Below are 14,350 nucleotides of genomic sequence, written 5' to 3' on the forward strand. Positions count from 1 at the left end.
AAGAATGTACTCGAATCGAAGGAGATCTACACATTCAACTTTGCAAGGGAGATATTGAGCAGGAAAGACGCTGATATTGTGGCACCAATAACATGGTTATTTGTAACACGATCAACGTACGCATTCTAAACGCGCGCGCGCACACACGCGCACACACAAACACACGCCATGGTATTTCCATCGCCTGGCATCTGGTGCATTTGGGACCCGGCAGGAATTTTAGCAAGCAGGAAAGGAAGTAGTAGAAGCGTGACAGGCTGGAGGTCCAGAGGATCCCCCGCGCGACAAGAGTTCCCTTCCTTTTCCCCTCCTCAAGTTAGAAAGACATAGGACGAAGTTTGTGGATCAAAGCTGCAGTCCCAAACATATTTACTTTCGAGTAAAGGCTCTCAAACTCGGGCTGGCAGTGATCTCAAAGGGCTTTTCGGCCGCTTCATCACTATCTAACTTTAAAGTGTGAAAACCACCAAACCAAGAACATTTCGTTTTTCCCACTCATGCTAACATCATTGTCTTGGTTCACACGTGAATACACGGTAACATTTGAACGATGAAAGCTTAAAAAGCGTTTTAAAAATCTTTATTTTATAGCTTATGGTTTTAGAAACGCTTCAAAACTCTTCCTAGGGGCCCCATGTAAAAGAGTTCTGGAACGTTGCCTTTTCATCACCAAAGTGTAGCACAGACCCTGATTAAAGATACCCAACAGCAGAATCTATTCATTCGCGTGTGTTTTGATGTTCGACTCTTTGGATGAGTGCCTTAAAAAATTAAGCTGCATTTTTTCCTGGGGGAAAGCTTATATGTAAATCTTGAACCAAATAGCCAGTAAAGACCAAATAATAGAATAGAATAGAATAGAATAGAATAGAATAGAATCTTTATTGGCCAAGTGTGATTGGACACACAAGGAATTTGTCTCCGGTGCATATGCTCTCAGTGTACATAAAAGAAAATACATTTGTCAAGAATCATAAGGTACAGCACTTAATGATTGTCATATAGGTCTAGTAAGCAATCAAGACGTTTCCATCTGACTGAAATGCTGAGTTACCAGGAAGGCTGTGTGTGTGTGTGTGTGTGTGTGTGTTGGGGGTGGGAGGAGGTACTCATCCACTTTATTTATTGTCAGGGAAACCTAGAAGTTAAAGACTGACGCTTCCTTGCCCTCTATTGGTCGCAGTGAGGCAGCACATATTCTAATGAAACATTCATAAAATGTTATTTTATGAGGAAATCTAGAGCAGAAGCTCTTCCCACAATGTTTCTCCAAGATTGACATCTAATTTAACAGGAAGGAAGGTTTTTGGATTCTGTATAAGCTGCATTTACAGTTAGTTTCTTAATCAGAAATATAAATCAGCTAGTAATAAAAATAAGAACATTCTTTGAGAAATAAAGTTATGGATGTTGTAGGCATAATCAGCACAGTATGGTAGAAAATATACAGTTCTTAGTTACACAGTTTATAGAGACCAAGCATTGTTTGGGCAAAATAGCATGTATATCTTTTACTTACTGCATAACAGACATTTTCAGTGATTGGCTTCTGCATTGCAGAACAAGAAACTTAAATCGGTCTTCACACTTTGCTACTGGAGCTGTTCCTAAGATATCTGATGTGACTTATTTGTTTAGTCTGAATCTGCATTGATCCCATTAATCCACTAAATATCAGCCATGATTATAAATGCATCACATATAGACACACATCAGTTCATCAGTTCATCAAGGTCAGCATAGTCTACTTGGACTGGCAGCTGCTCTCCAGGGTCTTAGAGGCCTGTCACATCACCTTCCGCAATATCCTTTTAATTGGAGAAGCCGGGGAGTGAACTTATAAGTAACTAGACATTCTCTCTTGGTGTGGTAACATGGCTCATGTGCCTGAACTGGAGAAACCTGGGTGCAAATTTCCAGCCAGTTATAATAAAGTTCACTGGGGGCGATTCCGCACATGAGTAAGATAGGTTCGACCCAGTTCCCTGAGAACCTAGGTTGAAGCTATTGTTGTTCCCCACTGCAACCAGCTTGATCCCAGCTCAGAGGGAGGAATCATCCTGTGCCTCTTCGCCGCTCCGTTCCGATTGGCTACTGTTCTACGGCCATGTTCTGTCTATCCCCACACACATTATAAAAAAAACTGCCACAGGAATGGAGGGATGAAGGTGGCGTTTTTTGATTGGCCAGCTGTGCGCTTGCCCGAAACACTCAGCTGTGATTGGCTGAATGGGGGACTCCTGGCACCAGAGATTCCACACTTTACTGGAATTGAGCTGAGTTCAAGCGTGGTTCCCTGAAAAAGTAGTAGTTCCCATCTGGAGTCGGAAATTTGACCGTTACATGGGGCGAAGCTGGTACAAAACCACGTCGATCCCAGTGGTTGTGCGGAGCACTTAGGTCGAATGCAGCTCGAACTTAGGTTGATAACGCAAGTGTGGAATCAACCTGGGTGACCTTGGGGCTTTCCGCACTACAGAAGGGAGCTAAGGTCGACTCGGTTCCCTTCAGTGGGGGGCGATTCCAGGCTGTCTGCACAGCAACTGAGTTGGCCCCCTGGAACCGAGCTAAGTGGGCGGGATCATCTTGGTGCCTGTTTCGCTCCTCGATCGTGATTGGAGCTTCTGTTACCATGGGAAATGGGAGCGTTCTTTTGTTTTTTACAGTTTTTACAGTTTACAGTTTACAGTTACATGCCCACCACGACTCTCCCATTCTGCGCATGCCACAAAAGCGGCTCCTGATTGGTTGAACAGATGAGGTGTCGTTTCGATGCGTCCGCACTTCGAAGCTTCGAAGCGGTATCAACCTTGTTCTGGCAGAAAAGTGTAGTTCATAACTGCGACAAGGATGTTGCAGTTCTGAAGGGGGGGAACTGAGACAAAACAATGTTGAGCTCGGTTGCAGTGCAGATTCACTGAGGCGAACCTAGGTAGAAACCAGTACAACTCTGTCAGTGCGGAAAGCCCCCTTGAGTCAGCCATTCTGTCTCAGCTGAATCTGCCTCACAGGGGTGTGAGGATAAAAAGCGGAAGAGGGAGAACTCCCCTGCCATGGATCCCAGTTGGCAAGGTGGGACAAAAATATGACAGCTGTCTACATTCTGTTTCCTTCTTCTTAACACAGGGTTTGTATAAATCTCTTCCTGATTTGCTTGGATCCTCTAATTTGTGACACCTCACTTAACTGGGAAAATAAGTGAGGTTAAGACATGTTAAAAATTGAGGGCTAAGAAGTTAAACAAGTATGTGTTTAAGATTCTTTCATTAAAGAATTCCTCTGGCATAGGAAAAATATGCCCACAGTACCCTTCAATTGTCCTTTCTGGCACTGCTTATCAAGTTTTTACCCAATGCATTTCTACTTTCATTCCCACAAGGAGCTCAGGGTCCTATAGATAGGACTTTCCCCACTGGAGAATAACAGTAACTAGACGTAAGATGGGTGGAGAGGAGAAAATTGACCCAGGGCAACCCACTGAGGGGAGGCAAGAGTTCATTTCTCTCTACCTCAGCTTTCCAGCCATTCTACCCTACTACCATTTTCAGTCAGCTGGTTGTTACTCTGGTGATTATAGGCACCTGTGGGAGCAGAAAATAAAGTAATGTCAGTCTGTATAATGCTATAGGAAGGTTTACTCCCCTTGACTGTGGAAATATTCCTTTGTTCACATGTGAACCATGTAGACCACCCAAACAAGACAGGGGAAGCTGAATAAACATTTGCAAAGTTGCTTCCAGTTACTTGAAGACATATTGCCCCTGAAGCAGCCTGACAGTCCAATTAAGAGATTCTATTTCTAGCCATACTGTATTGAATTTTGGGCAATATTCAGGGTTTGAATATTACAAAATGTTTCCCTCAACTGTAATTTCAAGAGATCTCCAGGCCCTACTTTGGCAACAATACCTGTGGATTCACAGCTATACTGGGTGTCTGGGTCTTCTCGCCCATGCCTTTGGCCCTTTCTGGGCCTGGGTGAGGGCCCACATCAAGATTATTGTGCTGGTTAGGAACATGATCTGGATGAAGGAACACATAATTCTTGCTCTGTCTGTATTTGTTACTTGGAAACCATATTCTCAAACCTTTACGGTTCCCTTTGGTATTTTTCTCCTGTTTTGTATTATGTTAAATGCAATTTTTGTTTAATTGGAGTCCAACCAGATTGTCAGTTTCTGAATAAGAGTTCAATTCAATCAGTCAGGGGTTAACCTCAGAAGCTATTTTTAGTGCTGGGATTGGAAGAAGTGATATAGTATAGAACAAAATCTGCCTCAAAGGGGAAAGGATGCCCAGTTCTGGGCAGCCCAGGTAGGCTTTAATCCCGAAACTGTGTTTGTGAGGGCTTAATTCTTGAATCTATGTACTTGGAATCATGCTGTCCCTTCCCCCCATTTATCACATTTGTATTCTGGGGAATTTTCCCCAGTTTATTCTCCTCAACAATGCTGCAGGTAGGTTCTGCCCAAGAAAACAGCTCAGAGCAGCATCTTTCCAGTCCAACATCATATGCATGAACTCTCCCACACCACAATGCACGAACAGTGCATTCCTAAGCAGAGTCACCCAGCTAACCCCAGTCTTCAGTAGACTTAGGTATAATTCTGGCTAGGATTTCATGGTCAGTGTCATTTAGTGCACTGTTGAATGTATTTAAGAATGTAGTGTAATTATAATTAGAAAGGGGAGGTTGGGATACTCAGTTTATTATGGAACTTAGCTATTTGCACAGACTTGGATGTTATGCAATGATATAACATGACATAATATATGAGAATCACTTAACTTCTGCATGCATCCACTAAACTAACAACTGGAATCCTGTTTGGACCTTGGACCTAGGACACACCCAATAAGAGTGTGTAGTTGTTTTTTTTGAGCAGTAGAGACCACAACAAACTGTTTTTGAAAGTTTCAAAAGCAGCTTGCCCTGAGATTTGAAGGGCTGTTGTTCAAAAAAGGCAGGACAACATATGCCCTGAGGATGCAGAATCAGACACTGGCCTTCGGGTGCCAAGCATTCTTCTTTAAACTGATAGTCTTCTGTCCTGTGCCAGATGAGGTCCACTTCACCAGTGGTGGGATTCAAATAATTTAACAACTGGTTGTTTACAAGCACCATTTTAACAACTGGTTCTGCCGAAGTGGTGCGAACCTGCTGAATCCCACCACTGCACCTCACACTCTAGCCTGTAACACAGGACCCAGTTTTATTATTTTCGTGGATATGTTCCTCACCCCACTTTCTTTCTGTTCTTCTCCTTTTTTTGCAGGAATTACTGGTATCTTTCCCTTTGACAGACTGGTTTACAAGGAATTCCTTTTCCCTAGGGAACCCTGGGAATTGTTAATTTCTTTGTATGTTGTGGTAGCGATAAAAAAACATTTCAACATCCTTGCTAAAGTTTAATATTCAGGATTTTTTTTGGGGGGGGGAGTGGGAGAAGAGCCATGACTATTCAATTTGCATAGAACCAAAATAAATGTGTAGGGTTGGATCTCAAGGTGCCTGTCTGTTCATAGAAAGTAATATTGAAAGCTCTACTAGTTGAAAGCGCATGTTTAGAGAATAGTCTGTGAATCTCTTATCTCAAGATACGCTTGAGACCTTCAGTCATCCTCAATAATTACTGACTTGGCCCAGAGTAACGTATCATTCTAGGACAATGTTGTATTTGTGTGCTGCATTTATGCTATTGGATACGTAATAACCGGAAGTGATACGTACTGTATTTTCTCCATTCCAAAGCTGTTTCCATATCAACACAAGATAACTCCTTGGGAACGCATGAGACATTGTGGTGGTAGTAGCTGAAGATGACAGTGCTTGGAGTGATTGACATTTCAGGAGAGTAGGAGTGATTCTCCTAGGATAAGCCATTAAGTCAGGATTCAGCTGCTAAGTGACACTATCTTTGGTGAAGGGGAGAAGGGAAAAGACATGAAACTTTCAAAATCCAGTGCAATGTTCATGCTAACTATGTAGCTGTTCTATAAGCTATTTTGGAGAAAAGAACTAAACTCAGTCGCCACATTTAGTAAGTTCTTTCTGTGCATGGAAATACATGTCTGAGAGGAGATCTCCTATATGGGGTATTCAGAAGCCTGCAATGAAAGGACAGAGCAGTGATGTGCTTATCACATCTAAGGAGCGCAGGGCAGCTTATCTCTCCCTTCCATTTTGTCCACACAGTATCCCTGTGAGGTGTGTAAGCCTGGCACAACTGTCATGACCCAGACAGCTTCATGGCCAAGTGAGGATTGGAGCTGGTGTCCCCAATGTCTTAGCCCAACATTCCAACCACTGCACCAGACTGTTTCTCTTGCAGGTCATGCCTTGGGCAGTGTATCCCTTCTATTTAGTTCAAGTACAATATGTAAGCCTATCAAGTTATATGAATAACCACTTCATAATTTCTCCATGGCAGAGGTTAAACTTTGTCAGTACCTGTCCTTTTTGGACATTGACCTAATGTAAATCCGACATGAAAATTTTTTTTCATGTCCAAATGAAAAAGGTGCCCTCGGTGCTATGCAAAACAATGCCAGAGGGGATCACAGAGTCTTTTGCCATTTTTGATCCTGTCCATTGACCCTTCCCGTTCATAAACCCAACACTTCTTTAGCTCCTTCAGTGGCTAAAAGAGCAAAAAAAAAAGCTGGCTGAATTCAGTCTAATGGTTTGTCCTGCATACTTCAAGCCAGGCAGCTGCTAATACAATACAAGTTATTCACCAGCTCCCCCCCCCCCCAAAAAAAATGGTGAGTCTTGGCATTATGTTTTTTGTTATTTCTAGAAATATACTTTTTTTCCTGATGAGTCTTTGACATAACCACAACATGTAAGATTCAAAGCACTGCTATTTACTGGCTTACTCTTTCCTGAAAGTATCTTCAAATTTCATATTCCATTACCAAGGAAGAATTTTACTACTGTGCTGCTGGGGAAAATTTTTCCACATCTGGGGTCTGGAGAAGAGTTCTGGAGAACTTGAAAGCTTGTGTGTTATTTTGTGAATTGTGCTTGTTTTTACGTAAATTACAAAATATGTCATTAGATGGCGCTCAAGCACAAGTGATCTTGTTCCTGGCTTCCTTCCCCCCCTCCCCCCCAACCACCTTGGTAAGTGTTTGCTTAGGAGGGGTAGAAGCAGTTTATGTTGCTACCGGGCTGCAGTGGTCAAGCAGCAGCAGGGGGTCCAACTTTATTAATACATTATTTAAATATGTATATACTCTATTCTCATGCATTCATTCGTTCTCACTTCCTATTAAAAGCTTTCATCCTACTGTAGTTCAACTTTGCTATGCGGATATTTTCCCTTTGATGAATACCAGCAGTATGACCAGATGTCTGGAGACTTTTACCAGCACTAATCTCCAGCATTAAGCCCAGCCACAAAAGAATCATTTGCTTGCGCAAATTATTACATCTGCATGGCCAAAACATTATCTCATGTGGAACCCAGACATGACAAGACTTAATACTAAACCCTGCTGCAGGCTTCATTAAGTACTCCCCGAGGATGCTGGGCAGAGCTGCTTGTTTCTCTCTCCTGCTGTTCAAAAATGGCAAACCTGAGGCTTATTCACATGAGTGTATCAGTCTAGACAGCCAATGTTTTCTTAACCCATAAAACTAAAAAGTAGACCGGAAACGACGCAAAGCAAACTGGGTGTTCCATAACAGAAGCTGTCCCAAGCCAAGCTTCTAAGAATGAATGAACATCGTACTGATTACTCAACTGTTCTTAGGAATAGCAAATTGATATTGAATGGTGAAGGGCTTTTTCCGTAAGAAGATATTCTCAGCAGGAAGATTTTATTTATGTTATCAAGGATGATCAATAAGTTCCTTCTGCATATCCACCCATACCTACACCTCCTCCCACTGGTTCCAATAGATAATCTATGTACATGGCACCTACATGTTTCTAACAGGAATGTTAGAGTGATCTGTTGATATCTGTTTTCTTCATCTGCACAGTCAAAGATCATCAAAATATTGAGAGTTAGAGAGCTTCAAAGGTAAAAATGAAAGATGATTGGGCTTTTATTATGTGGGAGGAGAGAGAATAGTTGCTTAAAGCTACATGGCAGATTAGAGGCTGCAAAAGGAGACAACGTTAATCACATGTTGGATGCTCCAAAGGCTTGTTTTATACAGGAAGTTCCTCAAGTCATTGGTACAGCGACTTTAACAGGTTACCTGGTTATTGATTCCTGGACATTCAGGAAATGATTCACAAATACAACACAGAGCTTGACAGATCACAGTCAAAATACTACCATCTTCTCTATCAGTGTGAGAAATATGACTGCTTTTCTGCCGACAGCTCCAAACCTTAAGTGCACATGGGAAAAATGAGAGGAATTTTCTGTGTGTCCTCAGTTCTGAGGATATGTTCTGTCCTAGTTAACCACGGAGATAATAATCCAGATAACACGTCTAACTTTTTCTTTATTTTTAATGAATGGGTCTGATTGGCAGTCCTTCTCAGATGGAGCCACCCAACTCTGCTGGCTGGAAAGTGATGATGTGTTCTGCAGAGGCTGTGTGTCATCAAAGGCTGAGAGTCTGCGCTGAGGGCTTCATAGGAAAAAAATCAGCAGTCTGCTTCATCTCTGAAGCTCAGCTCAGGAAATGTTTTCCAGTTTTGTTTCTCCTTGTGACATGATCCCTACATAGTAATTCACCAACATCCTCACTTGAGTTTCAGGAGAAAGTCTTGGCTCTGGCCACCTACTGAAGTTATGGTGAGCTGTGGTTTTTCTGCAAGTCTCCGCTGTTTAAGGTCAACAGTCAACTACTTACTGGACCACTGAGCTTCCTTCATATCACTACAGTTATGTGTTATGACTGGGGTCTCCCCAGTTCTCTGAGCAAGGAGAGGGGCAGTGCTACAGGGCCCTGTTTGACAGGTATGAAAGATAACTGGAGTCTACTGGCATCTTTGTAATGTCTGTTTTATTTACAGAAAGCAATGAAACAAATAAATAGCACAGTTGCCAATCCTGCTGCCATTTGCTGAGGCAACTGTGCAGCTCCCTGCAGATCCACATGCAGTGTTCAGGCCAGGTCAGTTCACAACTCCCTCTGCTTGAGAGAACAATCAGATTCAAACTTGACAGCTACTTCTTTTCTCACCAAATGTTCCTGTCCACCAAGCACATTTATTAGTTCATTTGAAAAACAAACACCTTTTCCCCCTAAATGACCCAAAAGAAACAATTTTCTCTCTCTCGCTAACTTCCACTGAGGAAATATTCCCCAATCATCCCTGACTATTGGAAGCAAGGATGCTCTATCACATGGGACAGATTGCCATACAAAAGGGTCCATAAAGCAAAAAGGTTGAAATGGGGTAGAACACTATATATTTTTGAGTTTTTAAAAGTGTCATATCTCAAGACTCAGATTGGCTAGCAAAATTTTTAGAACAATGCAATTTAAAGCTAAATTTGAAATTATATATATATAAATCTAGGGTGGGATTCTTACTGTTACCATGGAACACCTCTTGAGAGCAGATTGGATTAATGGTGAGGTAATTCTCTAGAGACCATGGGATAGGCTCTTTGTCATCTCTGGCAGTGTTCGTGCATTACTTACTCAGGCCCCATAGGCAATTTTCAGATATATTAAAAACAAATAAAATTTACAGCTGGAAGCACTGTATACTGTATTCAGCTATGATCATATTCAAATGCAGCATGTTTTAAAGATGTTTACACAAAAGTGGCCAATAGTAGATTCTGAGAAGTGATAACCATCTTTTCTTTCCCTCCTTCCAGATAACATGCTATGGGAGATTTCATGTATTACCCTCATGGTGTAATATGTGAATATCAAATTATTGTATTTATTTGGAAAATGTATGTACTTTCTCTCCAGTGAGCTGCTTATGACAGCTCAGGAACTAAACTAAATACAATAAAATCATCAAAACAATGACATAACAATTACCAATAATAGAAGACTGTAAAAACTGTGCAAAACAACATTCAGAAGCCTAAAATGGTATTCATAGAATGGTCCTCAGCCTAGAAGCAGACCATAAAAGCAACTAAACAAAGATAAAACCCCTAAGTTAAAAGCCTGATTAAATATATATATGGCCGTTTCCGCACGGCCCATTAACGACGGCCTGGGGGCGGTAAAAACACTGCCCCCAGGCCGCCGTTTGCACAGGCGCCGCTGCTGCAATGCAGCAGCGGCGACCTGACTGCGCTTCCCTCCCACCAGGGCGGTGTCAGGCCGCCCTAAACAACAACCCTTTAAAGGGTTGTTGTTGGGGAGGAAGCGTCTTCCCGGCGGCGCGGTGCGAACCGCTGTCCGTCCCCACCCACTCCGCGGTGTCACCATTAGGTAGCCTCACTGTCCTCCGACCTCCAGGGGTCGGAGGGCAGCGTGGGCGGGGCTGCGACGCCCAGCAGGCGACGACGAGGACACCGTGAGTGGGGCGGGGACAGGGGAAGAGGCAGCTCCGTGCGGAGCCGCCTGCCGTCTGCCGGCCTCCGCTTCGCCCGTTCATGCGAACAGGCTTGTGCCCCCACGCCGCCAGAACTCTTGGCGGCGTGGGGGCGCATCCTGGCCGTGCGGAAACGGCCAAAGTTTTTTGGCCTGGCACCTAAAGGACTGTACTACAGGCTGCAGGTGAATCTCAGATGCTAAGCAGCATAACTGCCAAGTGACAGTCTAAGTATCTTGTCCATCAGACCTCATTGACTGAAAGTCATCCATACAGCTAGGTTCAGACTGCATTCTAACAGAGTCCTGAGATTGAGCTGAATCAGCATCTAAGAATCAAACTAGATGTTACAGTTTTAAAAGAATCATGCAGGTTCCCCAGACCTGACCCACTCATTCCACAGCTACACAGCAGCTGTGGGAAGTATCTCTTTAAAAGAGCAGCTCCTGCTTTTCCTCTTGTACTATTTTTCTTGAGTGAACTGTAAATAGTGAAGGGAAGTAGTTAATTCCTCCTTTCTGCAGCTGTACTTTTAAAATGTAGTGTTAGTTTGGCCCTCAATCACAGTGACTGCAAGCAAGTCGATCCATGCAATGAACTGCATGTTTTCTGGGCCCTGGATAAAAACCCTCCCTCACATCCTGGAAAATCTCTGAGCCAGTGTGGTGTAGTGATTAAGACTGGTGGACTCTAATCTGAAGGACTGGATTTGATATCCTGCTCCTCCACATGAAGCCTGCTGGGTGATCTTGAGCTAGTCACAGTTCTCTCAGAACTCTCTCAGCCTCCCTTACCTCACAAAGTGTTTGTTGTGCTTTGAGACTCCTTACAGGAGAGAAAAGTGGGGTAAAATCCAAATACTTCTCGTTTCTGTCAGACCACATTGCAGAGATGCACTGGAGATGTGAGCTTGTTTTGTTGCCATTACTTCCACAGAGCAGGCATAATGCATCTTCTCACCTGTGTTTGGTTGCATTCACTGTACATTGTTCCTTCACTTGCCCTCCATCTGTCTGCCAAAGTGCTCATTGTACCCTGCTGCTTGGTAAACCACAGGGGATTTTCATGTTCCATAGAAGGGGAGGAGAACAACCCAATCTCTTGCTTGGGCCATCTCTGCATTTCAAAAGTCAACCAACTTTCTCTTTGGGGAAGTTATGTGAGTTTCCCTTTCAATGTAGCCTTGGAAATGAGAAACAGATGTGAGGGAGTCTCTTCTCAGCAGTGGTGTAGAAGGTTAAGAGCTTGTGTATCTAATCTGGAGGAACCGGGTTTGATTCCCAGCTCTGCCACCTGAGCTGTGGAGGCTTATCTGGGGAATTCAGATTAGCTTGTACACTCCCACACACACCAGTTGAGTGACCTTGGGTTAGTCACAGCTTCTCTGAGCTCTCTCAGCCCCACCTACCTCACAGGGTGTTTGTTGTGAGGGGGGAAGGGCAAGGGGATTGTAAGCCCCTTTGAGTCTCCTGCAGGAGAGAAAGGGGGGATATAAATCCAAACAACTCCAACTCCTCCTCCTCCTCCTCCTCCTTCTTCGTTGGCTTTCTCTGCTGTTCTATAATATCTGAACTGCTCTTTTGATTCTGGCTTAGACTCTTGAGACCCACAGATGGCAGTTGGTCGCAGAGTGTGTCATTCTGCCTGCCTTTGCTACTCAGAATTGCAAAATAGTAGAGCACCGTCAAGGGGCTGGAGCTGACACTTTCCTTTTTAAAATCAGTCCAGCATAGGGAATTTTAAAATGATGTGTTAATATTGTTATAATTTTACCACTTGAATAATATGAGTAGAATCTCATAAAACCTCTGTTACTTCTCCAGAGTAAACTTGAATGGCTTTGCCAACAGAACCATAACCTGAATTGTGTAATTCTTCCTCAGCAAACTTTCACAGCAGATAGCCCCCAGGTTGTCCATATGTAGTAAGTGGCATGAATTTTAGGAAGCAGTGCCCACTGGAGACATCCATCTTTAAAAGCAAGATGTACCTCTATAATGTTAATTGTACCAGTAATGGGTTTCTAGTGTGTCTTGCTTCTGTAGGCAATCAGAGAATGAGTGTTGCAGATGTAATTCTGAGAAGTGCAACATGAAAACTTTAACTGGCACAATCATTCACTTTGCGCTCTTCATTGCATGCCTTCAATTTTGTCACAGAGTCTTCCTTGGGTACAATTGGCCCTGCGTAAGGAATGCCTGTGTCTGGCACTGGGCTCCTTTGCCATCAGTCAGACTGACGTAATCAATTTTGAAGCAAAAGAAGAGTTGTCAAACCAAGTGTGAGAAAGGGAATTTCAAGTGGTGCTTGAAGAGACTATTAAATCCATACAGATTTATAACATCATAGTTATTGACTTTTTGAGATTAAATTGCTGTCGCTCACAAGACACAATGGCTGTTCCACCCTAGCAGTTTGAAAAGCTACCCTGGGTTAACTAAACTTTCTTATTTCGTTTCCCTCATTTCTAATGGATAAACCCCAATCATCTCGTGAATATGGATTTATATGATTAGTTATCATAATCTGTGATGTATAAATATAGAATTATATTTCCTACCTGCACTGATCTTTATGTAATAGTGGCACAGAGTCAGCCATTCGAAACTACAAACTTAAATTTGTCAACTTTTAAATTTGGCTTGGGAAGACAGTGCAAGGGGGAAGAGAGGCTTCAGCTTTCCCTCCAAAATCATTTCCTTGAGCTGCAGTGGCTGCTGGGGACCTCCATGTGTGCTGCTGTAAGTAGATGCAGAGACTCACAGTGGGTCAAATAGCCTTCCCCCTGCTTTGACTCAGGAAAATAGCATGCAAACATTGCACTTCTGAGCTGAATTGGGCCCCAAAGCCATTGGGAACTTTAGTTCTCCAATATTATGTATGATTGCTGGTCAGGTCAGCTCACATCACAAATATCATCTGGTTTGACCTAGGAATGTTGTAATAGCAGCAATCAACTTTATGCCCATCAGCTACAGCTGCCATCCAGACTGAACAGGAGAAAAGGGATTCATAGAAACTTCAGTTATCTGCCTCTCTGTGAACAATGAAGTATCCAAGAATACCCCCATGTTGCACACTTGCTTTTCCAGGGGGAGAATAACCCTGTTCAGAAAAAGGTTTTTTATCTATTCCTGTACCAGACTTGTTCCTTTTGATCAAGAATACTTCTCTCTTGTCTGGATTACAATTTACTTTCTGTTACTCATTGGGTGATTATGCACAAAGTCTTTGTTGTGTAGTGGAGACCAGTGTTCGCTACAACAAGATTTCTTGGAAGTATTTTCTGGAGTCCCACTTTCACTTTCCACTCTCTTTGTAGCAAGTGAAACCACTTATAGCACAATTTAAATCTTGCTACACTGCCAGAGTGGGACAGATTTGCCAGTGGGCATAGGTTTGTCCCAGACCTCTTCCCTCTGCCCTTGGCCAGTCTTCCCACTCCCTCACAGTGCTTTGCACACCTTCCTTCGCACACCTTCATGCAGGGGCGTAACAAGGCAAACTGTAGCCCTGGGCAAAACCTGAGTTGGATGCCCCCCCCCCCCATGGTCGGTCACATCACCATGACCAATTTTTTTTTTGCACCAGGACATTGGTGCATGCAGGGGGTGCATTTTTAGACATATCAGCACTAAAATTTCAGTGTATCATCAGGAGACTGTCCTTATGCTACCCCCCAAGTTTGGTGAGGTTTGGTTCAAGGAGTCCAAAGTTATGGACTCCCAAAAGGGGTGCCCCATCCCCCATTGTTTCCAATGGGAGCTAATCCCCAAATTGCGTGCCCTATGCAGCCCTTTGTCTGGAGTTAGGTCAAAACTCCTTGGAATCAGCCGCTTGGCTGAGGGCTTTTAGATTCTGGCTGCAAATTCATT

This window comes from Sphaerodactylus townsendi, linkage group LG04 (genome assembly GCF_021028975.2).
Source record: "Sphaerodactylus townsendi isolate TG3544 linkage group LG04, MPM_Stown_v2.3, whole genome shotgun sequence".
NCBI classification, from domain to species: domain Eukaryota; kingdom Metazoa; phylum Chordata; class Lepidosauria; order Squamata; family Sphaerodactylidae; genus Sphaerodactylus; species Sphaerodactylus townsendi.